The sequence below is a fragment of the Melospiza melodia genome, chromosome 1 (assembly GCF_035770615.1).
Source record: "Melospiza melodia melodia isolate bMelMel2 chromosome 1, bMelMel2.pri, whole genome shotgun sequence".
In the NCBI taxonomy this organism is placed as follows: Eukaryota; Metazoa; Chordata; class Aves; order Passeriformes; family Passerellidae; genus Melospiza; species Melospiza melodia.
Genome location: NC_086194.1, coordinates 138706707 through 138730138, shown reverse-complemented (window position 1 = coordinate 138730138; position 23432 = coordinate 138706707). Strand labels below are relative to the sequence as shown.

Genomic DNA, 23432 nt, shown 5'->3' with positions numbered 1-23432 from the left:
TTGGGTGCCCTGTGCCATCTCAGCTGAGGTATACACACCAAAGAGGTGGAGGGCAACGCCCCTTGCAGCAGTGATCCCATTAAGGCCACACATACCAAAGTGAGCACATGCTTGCACAGCTGTGCAGAACCTCAATATCCATTCCTCAGACTTGTGCCTGAGGGTTTATTAAAGGTTAATCTACAACTTTTTTTGTTTCTTCCTCAAATCCCTGCTAATTGGATCAGGCGACTCCTAATCTTCTTTCCAATTGATCCTTGAGATGATTAGACACACTAGATACTTCTAGAGACTAATCTTTTTAAGAGACTGCGACACTAGCAACCTCCATAGGAAATATTCCTCCCTTTATTATCCTAAATGGCTATTCAGTGTCTAACAGGGACAAGCTCATGATGATCTTGGCGCTGAGGAGCAGGAATTCCGTGGGTGTGACTGTGTACCCTTCATGTTGTGAGCAGAGGAAAAGGAGGATGATCACACAGCTCTTCAGTCAGATATGTGACAGTGTCTCCCTCTTTTTTTATCACTCATGTCTTCCTCGCACCGAAAATTCCAGAAATAGTGCTTTTATGATATTTTTGTGAGTTAAAGTAAAAGAGAGGGGCTGATATCTGGAGATCCAGACCAAACCAAGGGGTCATGAGAAGTCAGGGAGAAAGGGAGATGAGTAGCTACCAGTGGGTTGCTGAAGGAGGCAAAGTTGGTGGATCAGGATGCCTTAAATACTGTTAAAGATGACAGGATGATGTGAAGTATCTCTCAAATCCCAGCATTACTAAGTTCAGGAATGCTTGGTTAACTTAATGTACCGTCAGCTGCAACCTGGAGAAAGAGGAGCTCACTAGTTGCTGTGAATTCTCTAGACATGCCTAATTTCACTATCAGGATCAACTGTTTTGTCATGGTTTCCTCTTACTCAGAAAAGCCTGTGAGGTTCAAGGGTGCTACTTATAGAGCATCAAAGTAAATACGTTGAAAAAAAGTCAAATATTGCCAAAAATAGGGACAGGAAGTTCAGTCTTCTGGAGCTGTGCAGTAGTGGTATACAAAGAAATGTCAGAAAGGACAAAAAGTGGTGCTTTAATGCATTTATGTTCAATGCACCACAATCCAGCTGCATATCTGCAACCATTAAAATACACAAACACCTTAAAATAATGTGGAATCAAAAGAATTCCTAACTGATTTTGCACCTGGGAGATGAGGAGATGCCTGAAATGGAGGATGGGATATAGCCATACAATTTTTACTCCTTTTGCTAACTTTGTGCCTGGATGAAAGAGATCCTCAGAGTACCAGAGTCTCATTAACTGCTTGCTGATAAGCTGTCCTACTGCTTGCTTCTCATTCAGCTGGGAGACAATTCATTTCCCACTGCTTGGCTTGAAATGCTGAACAGTTGAGCTTATTAATTTTTATCAATATACCACCAGTGGCCTGAAGACCCTTTCTCCTCAGGCCACTCTTCTCTTTTTAGAGCCTTGACAAATGCTGCTGCTGTGGTTTGCACAGCCACACACCACAGGGTCAGAGGTCTTGGGCTCACATAGGGACAGGATTTTAATAAACACGGAAAGCAAGGCTAGGCTGTCAGTAGGTGGTGTGCCAGCGTGGAGCTGAGTAAGTCATAACACAAGCAAAACTCTTTAAGTTTAGACTCTTCACTACCCTTTGCAAAAGCAGAAATAGAACCAATACCGTGGTTGACAGGCTAGACCATGGAAATCTGCTGTATGCACGTGCACATGGGGTTCCTAGCGTAGTAATCCAGGCCTGATCTGCACAGTAAAGGCTTTCCTGCAGCACACACAGATCTCATAGCTGCGCCTCTAATAGGTAGAGTGTTGGACCACTTGGTTGAAGAGTCCTGTGTATGTGTCATAATCACATAAGTTAAATTCAGCTAGCTGCTTGTAGAGCTGTCAGCCTGAATGCTCTTGAAATTAAGCTTTCACGGTTTGCCATCTGGGTCCTGTATGAAGGCAGAAATGTTTCCCATCTCTAGTACCATGTATTAAGAGACAAAAATTGAAGTTTTCTATACACCTGCCAAGCCCACATCTTGGTACCAATTATGGTTGAGAGTTTTCTTGGAAAAGCATCCATATTACAAAAATGAATCTTTTTGATAGTGTATTGGATGCATTTAGTTTAGTAGTTTATGTTATGTGTGACTGGAATTGCACGCTTGCCTTCATAACTGCAGTCAAGCTTTGATCTCTTTACTCAGTCCTCATTCCCACAAGAATCCCACTCTCCTGTGTGGCTGAAGTGGTTGGTTCTGTCCTGCTCAGCCCTGGTGGGGCACAGCTGGAGTGCTGTGTCCAGTTCTGGCCTCCTCAGGACAAGGAAAACACGGAGCTTCTGGAGCAGATCCAGTGAAGGGCTACAAAGATGAATAAGGGTCTAGAGCACCTCTCTTATGACAAAAGGCTGAGGGGGCTGGGCCTGTTCAGCCTTGGGAAGAGACAGCAAAGAGAGATCCTCATTGGTGTATTCAAGTGTCTGAATGGGGAATGGATGGATCCAGGTTCTTGGTGGTGCCAAGAAATAGGACAAGAGGCAACGGGCAGAAACTGATGCACAGAAAGTTCCACTGGAATATTGGGAACCTCTATACTATGTGGGTGACTGTACACTGGAATAGATTGCCCAGAAAAGTTGTGGAGTGTCCCTTTGCTGCACATATTCAAGAACCATCTGGACATAACCCTGTGCCGTGTGCTCTGGGATGACCCAGCTCAAGCAGAGAGGTTGGACCAGATGACCCACTGTGGTCCTTTTCAATGTGACCCATTCTGTGGTTCTGTGATTCAGTATTTAACCTTCCAATAATTAAGATACTTTTGTTGATGATATTTTATTCAGGACAGCTTGGCCCATAGTGGTGATTTTATGTGACCTTAAGAACAACGTAAGGCGACCTTTATGATTTTTTGATAGGAATTGTTTGCATCTGCTAAAATGATAGCATTTTTAAAGACATGAGATGATTGGCAAGTGTTTTGTTCAAATTTTAACTGTTCTTCTGCATAAGTCTCCATTTCCATCTACAGGTGAACTAACGAATAGTCCTGTGTTTGTTTTGATTGTGTCACCAACCTTTAAGTTGAGATTGCAGAGAGATAAGGTCTCTTCACAGCCCTAAGGTGAAGAGGCAGGAGGTGGCTGCAATGGAGCATGGCATAGCACCACGCAATCCTGTTGATAACTGAGTGCCTAGATTAAAGAAATTCTCAGAATTTGTGTGTCATTACCACAACTACAAAAGTTAGCTAGATAAGAGGGTGAATATAGACACCGGAGAGCAGTGGAGCAATACATTTCTGTTCCTAAGTTAGAAACACAGATTTAGCTCTGAAGGGTGAGTGGAGTGTGTGTCTTGCTTCACTCCAAGCTATCCTAGTCTCTCCTTCAGACCTTGCAAGATGGAAGTCCTTTAGCCTTGATATAGATGGATGGGAACCAGAAAAGTGAATGGATGGTTAAAGATACACTGAAGTCCTGATTTTGGTTGTCTCATGGCTGTGATGTTTATGTAGAAGTTACATGTAAAGGCTCACATCCCTCTGTTTCAAGCAAGTTTCTAAAGATATTGAAGCCATGGTGGTTGCTGGAGTGTTGTTCATTTTATGATTGTTTATTGGAGATGTTTTGATAATTCTGCAAGGGACCTCTCATTTTTAGTTAGTGAGTTTGTTTGTTTTATTGTAGGGTTTTTTGTTTGTTCGTTCTGTTTTTTAAATTAAAGCTTGATATTGCATGCCTGAACCATAGCTCTAATAAAATAATTGGTAGTATCAGCAACTGTAGTTTCATGAGAAGAGCTGCAGCTCTAGAGGTCTCTAACACATCAGTGATGGTTCTTACAGATATATTTGCATCTGTGGGAGATGCATAAGGATTTAGTTGCACATTTGTGTCTTTGCTGGTGACAGCATATGAATAAGCGCTTGTCTGTTTATTAACAGAATCCTGTTATAAATCTAAGAGGGAGAAAAAGCAACCAAGGCTTACATGCTTAAACTTTCTGTGCTTAGCAGCAAAGAAATATATAATCAGAAAAAGGAATCAGCTTGTGAATGAGTCCTTAATTTAAAAATAAGGCAACATCATTGCATAATTATATTTTTAATTATTTGACTAATTATTGACTAATTGACTGTAATATGTGAAGACAGTGCTAACAAATCATGGCTTTGGGAAATGTTTACTTTCAGGATCAGTATAACATGTATTTGCACAAACAGTAATGCCAAATTGAAACATCTAGAGTTCCTCAAAGCTGGATGTGGTTGGTAAAAATAGGAAGTGAATCTCAGTTGGATTTTTTAAATCTTTCTTCTGCAGCACATTCTTAAAATCAAAGCATAAGGACTGGGAGAAATAACAGTTTTGATTTTCCAAGTGAGTATATTTTTTCAGAAATTATTAAGGTTTTTTTTCACACCCATTTTTTTCTGTATATTTTCTAGAATCCTTTGTGTAGATAATACAAAACACTGTGACACTATCCTTCATCTCTTTTCTCTAGTGAAAGATTTCACTGGGGTTATTATCACAACTATTTTGCTACGTCCAATGAAATTAACATTGATTCCATTTGTTGAATTCATATGGAGACTGCAACTGCACTCTGCCTTATTACCAAATGAGTACAGTTTGCCCTTCAATAATTCTCTGAACTCTCAAATGCCTGGGAAATAATATGCTGGAGTGTTACCCAACTGTGACTGAAGCACCATTTGTGAGAAGTGTGACAGTGCACGAATGATATTCCACAATAAATGTTCAAATGACATTAATCTTCCACAGAGGTTCATTGACTGGGAAGATGCCTCAAATACAAAATAAAGGCACTGTGGCTCCACTTCACATTATTTTTGAGCAGTTCCTCTGCATCTGTCCTTTGCAAATGTGCACATCAATGATTCTGTTATACACTTAAATATAACCAATGAGAAATTTGAAAAATGTGACAAATTATAGAATTTCTGCAACTGCATTAATGAAAAATTTACGTTTACATTTGCTGTAGAGGAATCCTCTTGGCAGTGGTGTCATTAAGAATGTAGTGGCAGTGTAATCCACCCAATCTCAGTTTTTGAGGATGATGGTGCATAACTCATTTTGTGGTTTGGTTTCCTTCTGCTATTTTGTATTACAGGCATTCCTCAGCTGAAAAAGGAACAGGCTCTAACCACTGTTGTTTTCTCACTTTGTGAGATCCCAGTATAGGGCAGAGAAAACAGTGCTATCTAAATGGAGATTTAAACTTACATGGAGATTTGTTGTATGAGTCTTGGAAATGGAAGGAATCGCCTTTGAGGGGTTGTGAAACTTGGTGGTAGGAGTATGGGACTGGGAGAATTGTTTATTCCACTTTCAATTCCTTCTCTTTTATTTATTTGGCTTTTGTCTCTTGGCCACATCCTCTCACGTTTTACTTCCCTCCCTGGGGAACTGGAGGTAAGAAGAGCATTGCCCCTGGTGTCATGCAAGTATTTGAGAGTCAGTTATTCAATACCTGTACAATTTTGTAGTGAAATTTTCTGAAAACTGTCTTTCAGTGACCATTCTTGACTTGGAGAACATAAATTAGTGGGGAAAAAACCCAAAATTAGTGGGAAAAATGTAGACCAGTGAGGTTGTGATCCTGCAGCATAAATATCAGCCCATTTTTTCCTTCCCTGATTTCCATCATTTGTTTAGCTGAGTGTCATTGAGCATTCTGTACTCTTTTGGAAGCCAAGATCCCATCTAAACTCATCAGTGTCTTCAGAAGCCAGAATTCACCTTTTGTGGCTGTGATTTTGCTGGAAACAGAGAGAATAAATCCAGGTGCTGGAAAGAGCACATGCTGTTTGGTCCAACAGTCCCTTGCTCATTTGCTCAGGGCCTGAGCAGGGAAACAGCCCCTAGGGACCAGTGGAATCCCATCCTCAGGACTAAAAATTGATTTACTTTTTCATTTATCAGCAAGGAAATTGCTTTTTTTTTTGGCTGTGATGAACCAACCTTCTGACATCATGTCATAGATTAACTGCAAAAGACCAGAAGGGGCTGCTATGACCATCTAATCTGCCTTCTTGCATAACATAGACCTTTGGACTTTTGCTGAATAACTCACACTTGAAGGCCAGTGTATCCCCAAGGAAAACAGCCAATCATGATTTTATTGCCAGAGCCCACTGCAACTCTTAGCACATTTTCCAATGAAGCTTTCTGTTAACTATTTTGTGGTCTTTTCTATGTGCGATGTGTTTTTTTTTTTTTTTACTTTTTTTTAAAATCAAAAGCTAATCAAGGACTTTCCTCTATGCCTCTATGCCATCCATGAGGAGGAGACTCTCTCAAGGTCATCTGCTTCCTGCTCCAGGAGGTTTGGTATTTTTCTTATGAATTGATGACAATTCCACTGAATGACAGCAACCATGAATCAGAACTCTCTGACTTCTTCTGGATGGTGCAGGCAGGTACCCTGTCTGCTCTCTGGTGCTGTGAGTCCTGCACTGAAGTGTGTAGGGGAACAAAAAAGGACACAGTTTTAAGAATTAAGAATTAAGGTAATTCCAGGGAAATGGGATTTTGATGGGGTTGATGCCCTCAGTCTGAGGCAAAATTCAGACTTTGAGTCTCCTCTTCCTGGGTTTGGGGATCTTTGTTGTGCAAAGGCAGGGAATCGCTGTGGCTGCTCTCTATCAGAAGAGTGCCTGAATTTCTGAGTCTTCTCTCAGCAGCAGTGGCATGAAACTGCACCAAGCTCCAGTGCAGACCTGCTAGGAGCCAGTGTTTCCTACCAGGTGGAGGCAGAAAGTTCCATGTTTGGGAAACCTAGAGGACCAAGGGGAGAAAAAGACATTTAGTGACCTGAATCACTGAAACAGATTCCCCACAGACCAGGTGAGGAGCCTTTGCTCCTGAGTCATCAGGCTAGGACAAGGCATTTGATTTTCAGGTGTTGCAACCCTCAATATTAAGGGTCTGAAGGTTATCAGAATACAGTCCACGTCATCATGGGCTCCAGTGATTCGGAGCAGCAATAGCTGTGAGATGTCTGCTAGAGCAGGACAGCTCTGGGGGCCAGTTGAAGGAAGCCACAGAGCAAAAACAAATGCAAGAGGATGTAAGAGCAGTGGCCAGGTTTGCCTGTGCAGCTGAGTCACTGCCCCTGCTGGGGCTTGTGCTTACCCGGGCTGTGGTGGCGCATCTTCTGCTTTATTTACTGGTAAGGACCATCTCTGCCCACACTCCATAGTCAGCTGTATTTGCTGCAACAAAGATTAATAAGCTACTGGGTGATGAGTAAATATTTAACAACATTTTTCTTTGCTTTGCTTTACATGTAAAATAAATATATTTGCGGAATATTCATTTTCCCTAGGTCTGGCAGCTTCCTAGAGTCTTTCACTTTTGACTTTCAGCAGATATGTTCATATGCTGTATCTAAAAGGATGGTGATGCAATCTTTATGTTTTGCACATAGCAAACATTATGTTTCATCCTCCTTTGAGAAAATCCCTTTCTGAGGTTTAAACTAAATGTGTCTCATCTTCATATTCAGTATGGCTCCACTTATGCTGCATCTTCCAAATTATGCTAACCCTTGTGTGCCTTTTTTTAGTAGGAATTTTCAAGGATTTTTCAAGTTCCATTTTGTTCACAGAAAAAATTATTGATGAAACAAAAGGCTTTCCTATTAGGGATTGAAATATTGATAACTTTATCTTAATCTTTATGTTTTAGTCTACTGCTGAATTGTTTGTTCTCAAGATTCTTTCTCCATACCTGTCTATCTTCTTCAGGAAGAAGCACATCAAAAAACCTATTCTGAATGTGGCTTGAAAAAGGCCTTTTAAGAGATATTTGTTTCAGCTTCTGAGTAAATTATTGCCCAGGACTGTATTTGGCTTTGCCACTGCTAACTAGACTTTAACCTTCAGCTATTATATTTTTTGCTTTTCTTCTTTTGAGTCTTCTTCAGCTGAATTCCATGGTGACCTGGTGACCTGATTCCCCACAGCAGACTGGTGTTTGCCGAGATTGAAGGTATCTATAACCTTAACTGGGTCACAAGTTTAAAATTATGTCCATTGTATCTTTGTTAACTATCTCACTTTTATAAAAAGCAATTTGAAAGTGTAACATCCATCTAATAATAATAAAGAGGATACCAATAAATCATATTCTGTACTTGACCTGCACTAGTAACATCACCATTGTGGAGGAGATGCTTCTTATTTTTCAGAAAGAAAACAATAGTTTTGGGAGCTTGATGATTCACACTTGAATACCATTTTTCCCTTGATAATCATAGTTTTTCTTAACTCTGTCATTAACAGATGAAAGCAACCTCTGTCCCCCAGATTTAATTGTATGGTGTAACTAGTTTGTAAGTTCTACTCAAATACACTGTAACTTTTATTACATGGCAGAGTCATTCCTGTTAAGTTCTGCCATTCTTATCAGTTGCTTCTAGCTCTTTGTTTTCTAAATCCTGCAATTACCCTATGTAATCTTCTCGGGGTCACCTCAGTAGGGAAAGAGTGATGTTGTCCCTTTTTGCCCTTTGTCTCCTCACAACCTACTCAGTAAATTTTTATTTTATTTAAAATTTTTATTTTATTTTCCAGGGCGAACAAAGCAAAATAGTTGGTGCTTCAGGTCTCTTGGATAGCAAGCAAAACATCACAGAAAACTTCTTTGCACTAATGCAGGAGGAGAACAAAGCTTTTGAACAAAAGATTTAAATTCCATCTGTCATTTCCACCCACTACTAAATCTACCAAAGACTGAACTTTCATCCGACTGAGCCGAATGCAATGATATCTAACTGTGGTGCCACTGATCACTGCAGAGCATAGACCTGACTTTTCAGCTTTTGGAAACTGTTAACATAGATTTAAGTGCAGCAGAGGAGGCATGAAGCCATGAATGTTTTACTGGAGAGCTCCAGATCATCTCTCAGCAGGTGAGTCCAGGGCCATCGCTTAAAAGATTAACCTCTTATCTCCACAGCAGCAATTACAACAGGAACTGCCTTATTAGGTAAAACATATTAGATAAATTGAAACTCTAACTCTATTGATAAATTCATTCAGTAAAGCTGACCTCATGGCTCCCAGGCTACATGGAAAAATCTGTAGTCCTTGTCCTTTCATGCTGAGGGATTATCAGCCCAATGAAGAATTAGTGAGTGTCCATGTGACTTAAAGAGCATATTAAGAATGTGTCTGTTTTGCAAACATCTGTGTACCATACAATCTTGGCCATGTACCATGCAATCTTTGGGGTCTCACTTCAACAGCCAGGCTCAATAAGACATCACATGTCTCCCTTCCCTTTCCTAGGAGGAATTTGCTAAGCAATCATTCCTCTGAGGCAGCTCCTTCCAAGAGTCTTATATTATTTCTAAGCTTGATTCCATTATGCCCTGGTGTGCTGAGCAGGTACAACATTTCTGCACTAGGGAGAAAACTGAGAGGAAGGGTTGTTAATATCCAAGTTTTCAAAAGCAGAGGTGCATTTTCATGAGTTCTTTGCTCTACTCGACTCTCCTCACAACCAGTGCTCACGATTTGGCTGTACCTCCAGATAGAATCGTGTGATCACAGTGGCAATGCTGTACCTCCAGATAAAATAGTGTGATTACAGAGGCAATGCTGGGTTGATGGTTGGACTTGCTGAACTTAAAGGTCTCTTCCAACCTTGATTATTCTACAGTTCTATGATTCTATGAATCTGGAAGTTTTCAGTGAGTCAAAGTCTATGGTGTCTCATAATGTAAAAAAAGGTACCATGGAAAACACAGGCCAGCATGACTCAGCTTGGGAAAGGTGAAAAGTCTGCCAAAGCTGAGAACTTAAATGCTTACTACCTTTTCTACTGATGGACCTATAAGATTACATTTTCCTCTTGTCTTCAGACAAAAACAAGACAACTCTCTTTTTTTCTTTTTTTCTGTTTAGCAGGATAGACCATATTATTCATCAGCAGTCATCTCCATAGAGTATTAAAAGTTAGCATGATGTTTTAGAAGCAGCTTAACAATATGACTGGTTTCCCAGTTTAAGTCATAGAATGGCTTGAGTTGGAAGGGACTTCAGTGATCACCTACTTCCACCCCTGCTGCCATGGGCAGCCAGGTTATTACCTGGCAGTCTGCTAGACCAGCCTCATCCTGCCCCTCTGCTTCCCAGGAGGCTCAAAACCCCACTGAGGACTCCCCTCAGTCTCCTCTTCTCCACACTGAGCAAACCAAGTGACCTCAGCGGTTCCTCATAAGGTTTCCTCTCCAGGCCCTTCACCATCTTCACTGCCTTCCTTTGGACACTCGTTCATAGCTTAATGTCTTTTTTATCTTGTGGCACCCAAAACTGCACACAGCACTCAAGGTGAGGCCACACCAGAGTGACACAGAGTGAGACAATCCCCTGCCTTGCCAAACTGGTGATACTGTCCCTGATGCCCCCCAAGACCTCCTGGTGTCGGGGCACTGCTGATTCACATTCAGCTTGCCATTGACCAGGACTCCCAGGGTCTTTTCTGCAGCACTGCTCTTCAGGTCACACCTAAGCTGTTTGTCATGAGTGGAAACTTCAGAGGACAAGTTTTCTAGGGAAAGAACAATAATTAGATGATTCAGATGGGGTTGGGAGTCTTCTGGGTGGAGGTGGCATGGATAGAAATTCTGGGACATTGATCATCATACTGATGGCGAGAAGGTGCATGTGGGAACAGGGGCAAGAGGACCTGGAGTGAAGATGCAGGTAGTGCAAGGAGTCTTTTACAATCTGATTCCTCCCCCCTTGAGAGAAAAAAGCCAGTATGACAGCAGCAAAAGGGCATACACCTTTTATCTCTGCATCTGATGGAAGGAATCATTTGTCTTTGTCTTCCTGTGAAAAACAAAGCTTTACTCCATCAGCTCTGGTGAAACTGACATACAGGCAGGTTCTAAAGGAACTTTCAGAATCTCTTTCTGGGTCTGACAGTGTCTTTCTCTGCTGTAGGGGCAGTAAGGCCTATCTGGCAACTGTTTCTAATTTTGGCACTGGGTTGTTTGTTTCTTGGTTGATGTGACACAGGAAATGTTAGGCAGATATTACTGCTCTAGAGCTGAGTATTGTTGCAGGAACTTTTCAATGGCCTAATTGATTGTTTCCAAGTGCTAACATCCCAGCTTGATAGGGAAGGGTTTGAGTTTCACAATCTTTTAATGACTTGCTGAAGAGCAAGCATAAAACCTGTTCTCATGGAGGTATTTGGGTCCACTGAAATTAGTGGCACAGGACACCCAAACACAAATGTGGGTATGGTCCATGAGTTTGATAGAAGTGAAAATCAAAGCAAATGCCACCTGACTGGAGTTTCTGCTGTGACTATACTGCTGTGACTGCAGTAATCTTGTCCACCTGTTTAGCACCTTGGATTGCTGCACCCCAAGATGGCTGCACATAAGCGCACAAGGCTTTGGAGTACCTTCACAAATGTTGTTCTTTCTCTCAGGAAACACTCCGTATGTCTCTGGTTTATGGGTTGAAGCTGTGCTCCTAGTGCCTTGCTGGATTTGTGCTAACATAAATGCCTTTTATAGGGCAGTGAACTGAAAAACTAGAGACATAACAAGTTATAGACCAGTCAAGCACCAGGCTTCTCCCTATAATTAATTTGTGAGGTGTGAGAAGTGCTGTTTGTGTAGGAAGATGTGTGACAGCCTCCATGTACCACGTGTCTAGTCAAGCCTGTCCGTGGTTGGTTTGTCTGGCTATCAGGACATCTGAAAGCTTTTCTTGGTACTCATTCCCATTGCATGAATATGTCTCTCTGCTTCATCAACTCCATCTCTTTTCAAACCCGAGCTTTAAACATATCTTTCCTCCTTTGCCTACATCTCTTAATTTTTCTTTTCTTTGGTCATTGGCCTTACGACTGAATGGTTTAATTTATTCACCGTGCAATATCTTTATGATGCTGTTTTCTATAATTTATATCAGATACAAGAGAGTGGACAGCATTATTTAATTCTATAAGGGGCTTTAGGATGCCATTTCTACAAAAGGTACTTAAGAAATAAAGTCACGAGTCTGCAAAATACTTACTCATGCAAATAGTTGCATTAAAGTTGATGGTGCTGCCTGTGTGAAGTGGTTTCTAGATTGGACCCTCTTGTTTTGTATCTGAATACTTAAGCATCCAAAATGGATTGTCTTCTAAAAGTCTTCTTGGGAAGATAAATTTTCTAACAGTTGTTTGATTTATAGCATGGTGTGACTCCAGGAAGCACCTATTTTATGGTCACATTGGGCAATATTGACCCCAGGTGACTTTAGGTGTTCTGGGAAGGTGTGTGGTGTGAAGGTTGGTCACTGCACAGGCAGGAGGTCACCCTCAGGAGGCAAACCAGAGCATGCACCATCAAAGCTTTCTTTTCCCCATGTACTTTAAAGCAAAATTTCCCTGAAGCCTGATCTCCTTGATGGCCAGAAGGAATCATTTTCTGGAGGCTTACTGAGTCTTGGAAGGTCTGCTTTATCTTGTTAGAATTTTTCTGTTATATCATTGTAAAAAAACTTCACGTACTTTATTTTAGAGAGCCAATACTTTTGAAATTTACTGTTCTTTTGTTTAATGTTCCTTTTATTTTTGAGAGTGGCTTTATCTCCTGTTAAGTGCCAGTGTGTATGTAGCAGACTAGAATTACAGGGAAAAAATTTCTCAAATTAAACAGGAATAGAAAACTCAAAAATTCTGGGGTTTTTTTGAGTGTCCTTTCCATGTTAGATCAATCTCGGCTGTGTTAAAATATTCTGTGCTGGCATGTTTCTTCCCCTAGAATATCTCCAGTTCACTAGGCTCGAATTATGACATGTATCCCTGAATATGAAAGCTTTTGGCTGAGCCTGAATAAGCTTTCTGGTAAGACAGATGTTCACTCTTTGGATATGTAATAGAAAACCCATCCAATGTCTCACCAGTACAAAACTGATGATGTGATCCAACTTCAGGTACTTTGTCTCCTACAGAAACTTTTATATCTATTACCTGGAAAATGGCATGATGGTTTCAAATTGGTTTCTAGATGCCGATGGAGGCTGGACCCTGATTCACTGACAACACCAAGTCCTTCAATTTATTATCTCTCTGTTGGTGGTGAGGGGGCAGGAAAGCAAAAGGAAGATGGAAACCCACCAGTTGAATTTTTTCCTTTTTTTTCTTTTTCTTTTTCTTAATGTTTCCCTTGTCCTAAAGCAGACACCTGCTTTTTCACTCTGCTGCATGATGGAGCGGCAATTCCATGCAGGCCCCAAAGCAGCTCCTTTTCCTGACCCTTGCTTTTATGTATCTGTTGTCTCACAGGTGACTTGCACTGTCCTAGAACATCTTAATCACACTGATTGTGCTGGCTTAAATGCATCAGGGATGGAAAGATAAGAAGAAAAATTTAGCAGCTCAGAATAATAGATCAGGTACTGCACAGACTTCCCATTTCCCTGACCAATGAGCCAGATATTTTGTGAACCAGGTTTTGGGGATGGCATCAGGTAATCCATTCAGTTGCTGGGCTGTTGTCTGAAATTATTTTCTTCTCCCATAGCTTCCTATTTTAAGACAACTGTGAAAAAATTAAAGTAATTCTTTACATTTTGAAGTAAAAATATTGGGCAAAGTTTTGTTTGTTGGGGTTTAAGGGATCTTACAACGTCCCTTAAAAAATGAGACCTCTCCTTCAGCAAGCAACAGTGACTTTGTGGCACTCAAAAGGATGCTTTAGATGGGTGGGCATTTTTGTAGTCTATGTAGTGGTAGTCCTCACACAAGGATTATATCCAGCCATGACATATAAGTGTTCTTTGGATAACTTTTAATGAGTTCTGCTTTCATAATGACTTGGCTATGAAAGCTAGTGGAAAGGCCAATTTTCAACAATCTAGGTTCATGTCAGGTAAACCTATTTTGGAGCTGGTATATTTTGCATTCTGAAGAAAAAAATCTGTTTTGAGCAGTACTCTATGTGTCTTCCAATACAATCTCATTCAGCTATTCCTTAAAATAGTTCAATAGGAAAGGAAAATAAAGAATATTTCAATTAAGAGACAAAAATACAGTCATGGAACAGAGTAATATTTATGGTGAATACTATATGATCCATTCAAACTTGGTTTCAGGGGATAAAGAGATTGGCTGGAATGTAAGCTTGTAATTTGATTAAACAGTGAGTCATTCGAATGCACAAACTGGGCAGAAAGCAGCTCCTCTTTGCTGGGGCAGACAAGAAGACAGCCCATGAGAGGAGAAGGTGTCCTGATGCCTTGTGCAGGCAGGTGTGTGCTGTGGCAGTAGGGATGCTGAGCAGAGTGGGTTTGGGAGGAGTGCAGCTCGGTGCAAACGAGTGCCAATACGGCGAATATACCACATGTTACCCACGCCATTGTTCACTCTCTGCTGCTCCGAGGAGAAAAGCAAAGTGGAAGAGAACAAAAGGGTGGGAGTAACAGGGAGAAGAAAAGAGGGCTGTTGTTGTAATCAGCATTTCACTCAACTGTGAATTTTAACAGTTTGTCTGTAGTTCAGATTATTATTTTGTCCACCAGGTACCTGTACAAGATAATGATGATGGCTGATAGAACATTGCAGTACAGACAAATTCTCATGAACTTTGCAAACAGGTCTCTCGTCCAATATGCTTCAACCTATATGATCACAGCTTAGTCATATTGCCACATTGTTTTTGATGCTACATTTAATTTTATGAATAAACTGGTTTCTAAATTGCTAACCAGTTGTCTAATTAGCTGCTACAGATACAATTTATTCTAAGTGCTCAAGTAAAGTGTAACTACTGCTTTTATGACACTATCAGTACCCTTGTCATGTCTGTCTAACTGGCATTTGTGAAACTTATGGTCAAATGATAAAAATCCTTTAGAAATCACTAAAGAAAAGTATGAGCATTTGTGAGTAAAACCAAGTGTTATATTTAGGTTGTTGTAAATAGTGCATGTTATCCTACGACTTAATGGTTGGTTGAATTTCAGTACAGAATCTGGAGAACTACAAAGTATAGGAATAGATCATATATCTTTCATTCTTTTTCTTCAAATATCTACTCTTGATTCTCTGAGAAATCAAGGGTATATTTTTTTCAAGGTTTACTTTCCAGCCCCCAGGAAGTGCTTATTTTAGTATTTGTGGGGTACAATCTGAAAACATAGGACTTAGCTTGCATTCAAAATGAGTTTCTGCAACAAATTTAGATGCTAATTTTCTAGAGATCTGCAATTTGTTCTGTGAAAGCAAACATTATGACCATGAGCCATGCCTGTAAAGGCAAAGCTGATCACCTGATAACATTCTGGAACACTTGCAGCTGGTGAAGGATGTCTTGCCACCCCATTCTGTAGGTAGAGACACAGGAAAATGAAGTTGTGTCATGCATGGGAATGTGAACAAAGCACTGCAACACAATGATGATGATGAGCAGGTCCTCAGTTTAGGTGCCTGTGAGGTGAATTATTTACAGTAATGGAAAGAGAGAAAAGCTCCTCAGAGGACCAGTCAGACTTAGCCCTGTGAAGATTAGTAGAATAAAAACTTCCTGATCTCATACTCCGTTGGCAGTTTTTTCATAGTTTAGAGTTAAGGGACATTAGAACAAGACACAAGAACCCAACAGAAGCCATGCACTTTAATAAATACTGCAGGCTGGTCAGGGATGATGCAGCCTTGATGGATGTTGGACAGCATTGCAGCAGGGCAGCTGCTGCTCCCCATCACTGCGTGTGGAGTGTGTGGTGAACCAGCCAGAGCTAATGTGAAGGACATCCCCTCCCCTGTCCTGTGTTAAATCTGTGCCTACCAGCTATTTCATTTCTCAGTTTATCACATGTACCTTTGGTCTTGCATGCTCAAGGTCAAAATATTGTCAACACGTGGTAGTGCACAATGTGTGTTAGCTTGTGCTGTTTTTTTCTTGCAGGGATGTTTCCTTTTTTCACTGTGTAAAATGGTTAAATGTGGTATTTTGCCTACTTATGACTAGAGCTCTTGTACTTGCTTTCTGTGGTTACCTGAGTTATTTTCCATCTGTTTCCTCACATCACTTTCAACTGGCTTAAACCTACTGCCTGATTGTGGCACCTTCCACGATGCAGTGCAATTAACCACAGGCAACTATTCAACATATTAGACATGAAAGCAGCATAGTGTGTTTTTTTCTGGCTTCATGACATGTGAAGGCCAAAAGAACAGCTTTATTCTCTCCAAAGCTTCTCTACCTTTCTTTGGTGTGTGATCAGGATATTTTTAGATGGCCTTGTAAATATACAGACATACCTAGGACACCTTGCAATAATATTTCTTTGGCCTCACAAATATCCCATGCACACCAAAAAGAAGGGAATGTTGGCAACTGCTTAATATGTAGCAGAAGAAATTAAATGCCTCTGACAGTAATTGCCTGAAGAAAATTCAGAAGATGAGATAGCAACAACACAGCAGACACAAAATAACTACATTAAGAGCACAATAGCCATATGTCAACATTATATTAAGAAAACAGTGCTTAAAATGTTCAGGTCAGATCCTTTGCCAAGAGCCTGACATGTGGTTGCCAAACCAGTTTTGTCGGAGGAAATAGTGGAATGGAAAAGATGCAAAAGCCATCTACCCCCTCCAGACCCTACAATTTGAAGTCTCAGTGGGTCAAACTGAAATTGATTACTGCAATTGACTAGGAGTATTAATGGGGGAAGGAAATGTTAAAAATGGAAGCCAGTTCTTTTTTCATTGCTCAGTCTTCTTCGAAGTAATGATTCTAATAAAATAAGATGTAGTTGGTTAACAAATTAATTTTTCCCCATGTAAATCTTGACTCTTAAACCATTTCTATTGCATTATGGTCTCTTGCCATCTACAACTAACATGAGAAATAAACTGGGAGTGCGCATGAAAAATTAAGCTCATTTTTGATTGTGCCTTTCTGACAAGTCTCACTTTGCTGATATCCAAGAAGGGAATTTAGTTTCAGACTCCTTTCAATTAAATATGGTGAATTGCCCTTTTCAGTATAAACCCTGATTTCTAGGAAGTGTGAATAATGAAGCCATTGCATTGGTACCATTTTCAGAACAGACATAGCCTCATTTCTGGTGTTATAATACTAGGTGTTATATATATTAGTTAACCTCTTTAAAATTCTGGTATATTTGGTAGATTTTTAAAATATCTATACCCAACAAGCATATTCTTCTCGTAAAGATTCAGTCTGAATATTGGGAAACGCTATTTCATTGTGAGGATGACTGAGCACTGGCTGCCCAGGACGGTTGTGGATTTTGAATGTGAGGACATTTAAAAGCTGTTTGGACATGATCCTGTACAACCAGCTTTGGGTGGTCCAGGGCAGGGCCTTGGACCAGATGGCCTCTGGAGACCCCTTCCAGCCTTAGCTGTTCTGTGATTCTGTAGATGTGACTGGTGCAAAGGGCCTATTAATGATCCTCCCTTTTTTGGAGGGGAGCTTCTGGTACATATCTGGACTTGCATGGCATCTGTATCGTTTTGATAAGAACAGATAAATATGCAGCCTGCTGCAAGGTGCCATAGTTGCATAGTTTAGCCTGTTTATTCTAGCTGAAAACCAGGCAAAAATACCAACCCAACAAAGAACCTCAGTGAGTATAAGGTATCTTGGCACAGATTTCACCACATCTACTTTAGGTCTTTTAAAGGTAAAACTGTCAGCAAAATATCACACCCCAAACTGACACAGTTTTGCCAGTGTGAATTTTTATATGTAGGCCAACTCTTGCTCTACTATATGTAAAATAAATCACAGGCTGCAGTCCAATTCCCTTAACAAAAAATAATTGGCAGAAACCTCTGCTGCCAGATTTGGCAGTGCAGAAGCTGTACAGGCATGCAGGCTGATTTAGTCTTGTTTTCAGAGGCACTTCTTCAGGACAAAGTTACCCTAAGTGAGTGAGACATCATTAGAATCTTACCCTGCTTTTGCCCATTTATTTAGGCTGTTTAACTCTCTGTACACTTGACCACTCTCATGGGGGCTGGATACCCTGATGCTGGATTTTATCCTGGATATTAGTCCATGAAGAGCTCAGCAGCATAAATTATATTTCCAGTCTGCCTCATCTTTTTTGCAGGTGCTGCAGCAATGGTACCACCTGGACTCCCAGCATCTTCATCCTGGTGTGGATACTTTGAATATATGTATAGTCATGAGCTCTGCCCACCATGCAATGGAAAACCTGCATAGTTTTAAACACTGTGTTCTTTTTTCCTTTACTGACTAAGATGTTTCCTTCATATCAAGTTTTTTTCTTCAATTAACCCCTAGAATTGTAACTTTTTGCACACTCCCCCAGATAAAAATTGAAATTACTGACTAATTAACTGACTATAAGGGCTGAGGTTTTATGAGAAAAACAGAGGATTCATTAGAATTCAAAGCTTGGCATTATTGCAATGTATGCAAAACCATTTCTGTCATTGGTTAAATTATCACTTACTCAATTTCATCTATCTTATTAAAAGCTACATTGGAACAGCCTGTTGCTTAAATGAACATACCTCCCCATGAATATGTTGTTTTGATTCCATGATTCTTTTTTTATGAAATCTGTTTATGAGCTGAAGGAAGTGAAAGACAAGTGGAAAAAATTAGCAGCTGATATCCCTGGTTCTGACTAGATACTGCTAAGTGTTTAATATTTAGTTGATTTTAGATTTACAAATAATCTTGGTATGTATGCAGTAGTGAAATGGTAAATATTCCTTCACTGGGTATTTCTCAGTAAAAATAAGAGTGAATGTAATGTTTAGTGCTTGTTGGTTTTTTAAAAGGTTTTCTTGCTTTGAAATACACAGATGACTACTTGGTTTAATAAAGTATCACTGTAATTAGTGACACACACTTAGAAGAAGTTGAAGTGCTCAAATTCAAGCCATGTTAAGGCTTTCTTCTGTTTAAAATCCATCCATTAGATTAGGTGGAAGGGTCATAAAGCATTCTGTGAAATCCGGCGCTAATATATCAGTCTTGAAGGGTGTTAATTTGGTTCTCCAGTTCTGATTTGTTTGGAAGAACATATTAATTGCTTGTTAGGCAGAATTAAACCATTTTCTGCTAAAAAAGAAAATTGGATATACTGAGACTAAAGAGCTGTGTCTTTGCAGAGCATTTTCGTTCTGAATACGGCAGCTTGTTTAGCAAAAGGCAGAACAGGAGGATTCTGTCTTTTTGGATCTTTGAACAGCTCTGAGAAACAAAGGCTGATAGAGCTGAGAGTTGCAGAAGAGGGAGCACTTTATCCCCGCCACAAAAGGAAAATAAAAATCCTTAAGGTCATAATATTATGTGGTCTGCCTCAGCATCTTTCCTGGCTCACAGCTCAAGCAGTCAGGAAAAGGATTATGAAAATGAGAAGCTTTTCCACTCAAAAGCAAAAGTTTTTGTTTCTGTTGCAGTCACAGATTGTTCCTGGGGCCTGATCCTGTCTCTCCTGAGCTATGGCAGAGTCCCATTAAAGTTAATGGAGAATAACTTGGGCATTGGGATGTACATGGATTGAAACAGAACCAGTCATAACCACCAAAAATCCAGGCAGAGGGGTCTCTTAAAAACAATATTCTGACATGTCAGTGTCCAGTTTAGAATTCCAGCCACTTCAAGCAGGTGCAGAAGTCTGTGTTCTGTGTGTGCCAAGACTGTAGAGGAGACTCTGCTGGGACAGGCAGTGAAGGGTCAATGTCCTCATGCTCTTACAGATGTCTCTTTTTGTTAGAAAAATCATGGTACTAGATGAATTTTCTGGATATGGAATTCACACAAAACCACAAAGAACATAACAAACACATATTCCCATAGTAGGAATGTAAATATTAATTAAAAAATGACCAGGCAAGGCCGTGACTCTGCTGCATTGCCTGATGTATTCTCATGAGGGCTAACCTTTCCATCACATATTAAGTTGATTTTTGCAAAAGAGCTGTATGGAGGAAGTACCCAGCCATTCACATGAGCCCTTGCTCATCCCTTGCTGTGTGTGAACATAAGTTCCCAATGTGATCAGGGCAATGAGGGACAAAAAGCTTGACAGGAATCCTTAGTGAGTAGGATACTTCTCTGAGGAGGACCACATGAACATGAGAAGTGGCCTTGATTGTTTCCTACAATAGCAGCTGATTTCTAGTGTGTTCTGTCAATACTATATTGATCTCTTGACACTAGGTAGATGAAAAGGAAGCAATTTTCTATGTTTACCTGCAAATGTACCCAATACCTAGCTATTTCTGGGGCTTGATTGTTGAATGAACTGTGATTCCCAAACTTCGCTATTCCATATTTTGAAACGTTTCCTATTTGCTTCTGTATAAGGTGATTCTCCTGTGTATGTTTTAATTTTCCTTTTGTTTAGCTTGGATCTCCAGCTTCTTAGAACACATTTTATTTAAAGCTGAAAGGGCACTGATGAGCTTTTCATGATAATCTCAGTTTGCACTTGTGCTCTCAAACTGATGTGAAGAATACATGTGGGAATATTTTTAATTCAGTATTTATATTCAATAGATTTTACAGAGTTTAAATGCACCTTCCAAATCTGTAATATAAATGGCCATAGTTACAATAATTACTTGTTGCTCTGGCCTTGCCATATCTTTGCCCTCCGCCTGGATTGCTTCAATTCTCATGGTTTCAGCAAAGAGCAATATTGGATATTTTAGAAACACCAATGGAAGTCTTCCTCTGTGTAATTTCCTTTTGCATACCTTAAAACCAGTGATCTAAACCTTGTGCTTTGTGGCTAACAAGGGTGTGTTTTTCTCTTTCCTCCCTAACTCTCTAGCAGCCTACCAGACCTCTTGTTTGTCTGCCTGGTGTATTTCTGTCTTATCCTCACCCCCGAGCTGCCAGAGTCAGGATCAACCCAAGCTTGACACTGTCACTGTGAGTCACTTGATCTTGGCTGTGAGCCAGTGCTACCAAGTGCCAAAAAACAACAAAAAAACCAAATCCATACATCTCCTTCATTAGGTCTGATCTTACCCCTAGCTAAGACAATGATAAGTATTTTGGGGAATGGAGTGGGGCTTTTTTAATAGCATTTGAGATATTTGTGCTGTGGGAATGATATTGTATTTGTTATAAGGACTAGCTACTAGTTTACATCATCAGGTTTAAATTCAAGTGGTTGGCTCTAGTACAAATACTGGAATTGCTTCATTGAAGGCAATAAAATAGTGTTTGGCTTTTTCTGGATTTCTGTAACTTTGTTTGTGAAATAAAGGTCATCCAATTTTTCAGATTCAGTTGTCTAAACTTGTTTTGTCCATCTGTTTTTGTCCTGGCATGCAAAGCAGTAAATCCTTCTTGTAAGTGCTGTTTCATTGTTCTTCCAGAACAGTGAGGATGAACAATCAAGAATATTATTGTTCTCTAAATAAAACAGAAATGTTCTCATTTTCTCTAAATATCATAGATATTTAGAGACAGATAGTGTTATGAAGTCCATAGCAAAATAGTGATAATATATTTGTTAGTATCAAGATAAAATATCCCTTCATTTTTAAAATGACATCTAAGATACAATGAAACAATAGAGATGTAAATAATTAAAAATATTTTAACATGAACATTTGTTTTCTTTTTGTATTTTTTAAAAATTATTTTCTGAGGGAGTCATTCATAGCCATCTTCAGATTTGGCCACAATTTAGTGGGCATGTATTTCAGCGCTCTGCAGTGAAATAATTTGCTTAAGCTTTTATGTATTTATAAAATAAAATTGAATTATATATGTTATATAGTTTTAACGCTATAAAAAACTAATAGTCCCTGCTTTTGTCATTGCAATGGGTAGGTGAAAATTGTGTAAAAGTTATAAAGTGTCTGTTGATTCAATTTTTTGAGTCAGATTCTGATCTATCTTTAGATCTTTAGATTTCCTAAATTACAGAAAAGTATCAGTGAGATACGACTGTCAGAGGCTTACATGCTGCTTCAGAGAAAGCTGAAAACAGGCATGCCTTAAACTGTTAGAAACTCTGTTAGACAGAGCCAGTGTGGGTGAGCACTGAACAAAGACAGAGATAAAGCAGAACTGAATGCTACAGAAATGTTGCTGTTTTCTGCTAGTGATGCTTTTTGTACCTTTGATGGGGAAGGAAGGCGACCCTGTTGTCACACGAAGTTGTCACCACGGGAGCAGTGAATATGACTTTCAAGCAGCATGGGCTAGGTCGGGGTTTTACCTGAGGTGGTGCATGAGGATGAGGATGACAGGCAAAAATAGTTCAGCAGGGCACGGCAGAGCCGCCACGAAGGAATTGACCTTCACCTGGCAGCAGCCCTGCTGCAGTGCAGAGCCTCAGCTCGTGCCATGGCACAAGCACAGCAGAGCCTGACTGCAGTCTGTACTGTCAGTCCTTCAGAGAAATGCTGGTTGGCTTGACAAAGTAGTGCTCCTTTTTAGAGAAATAATTGTATTGCTGAATAACTGGTGTTCCGTACCATCATTCGAAGCGATGCGAAGGAAGCTGCTCTCCAGGATGCCTTTGTGAGTTCTCCAGAAACCAGTCAATTAAGAACTAAAAAGGGTATGTAGAAAACATAGTATTTGTGTGAGATTGAGGTAAAGACAAGCAAAAGACAAGTTAATGCATCAAAATTATTTGTGTAATGCAGCAGCAACAATTTAACATAATTTCCACAGGAGAAAACATGGCCTGCAAATTTTCCTTTTCCATGTCAATTAGCTTTCCTCATGCTTCGCCAAATGCCTTTAGCAGCACCTAGAATTATTGTGATAATGGAAGTTTAACTTGGCAAGAGGCAGAGGAACTCAGTCAAAGCCAGAATAATGAAACAAACCCTTCACACTGACAAGGGAGTGAACACCCCCCTCTCTCAGACTCTCACATGCCTGTGGCACATAAGTGTTCATGTCCCTCCCCAAGTCGCATGGTGGTGATTGAAGTGGTCAGTGGGCCATGTACAGGCTACACTGGCCTGAGCAGATTGCCCTGCTGTTCTTTACTATGTGGACACTGCTACCATATATCCAGTTTTCCTTGAAAATAATTTTTTTTTCCTTTGTTTTCAAAGAAAAGAACACTTTGCCATTTGCTCAGTGTTTCAGGCTGTCTGATGCCTGCTCAGACTACTGGGTCTGACCAGGCTCTGCATGCACTGGAGGGCATGACAGGTGAGCTCTAAAGGTACAGTAAGCCTCAGGTGCTGGGATATAATGATCTGCCTATATTTGCATACCAGATTTGTTAAGGTTTGTATGCATCACCTGTGCTATAGAAGTCTCAGGTGCAGAAGTATGGCAGCCCTAGACACAGACACCACTTTGCATGCAGTTAATATTCCACTGCTACTCTGAGTGCAAAAACATCAAAGTGTGC

The 23432-nt window shown here is 40.2% G+C and overlaps 1 long non-coding RNA gene across 1 annotated transcript; it reads left to right on the top strand.

The window, feature by feature from the left end:
• The first annotated feature begins 6275 nt into the window (after positions 1-6275).
• On the top strand, positions 6276-21329 carry LOC134430367 (uncharacterized). The gene is made up of 4 exons (XR_010030804.1): positions 6276-6569; positions 7978-8052; positions 8637-8974; positions 18168-21329. It is a non-coding gene; the product is annotated as an uncharacterized LOC134430367 (long non-coding RNA).
• Positions 21330-23432: the final 2103 nt, after the last annotated feature.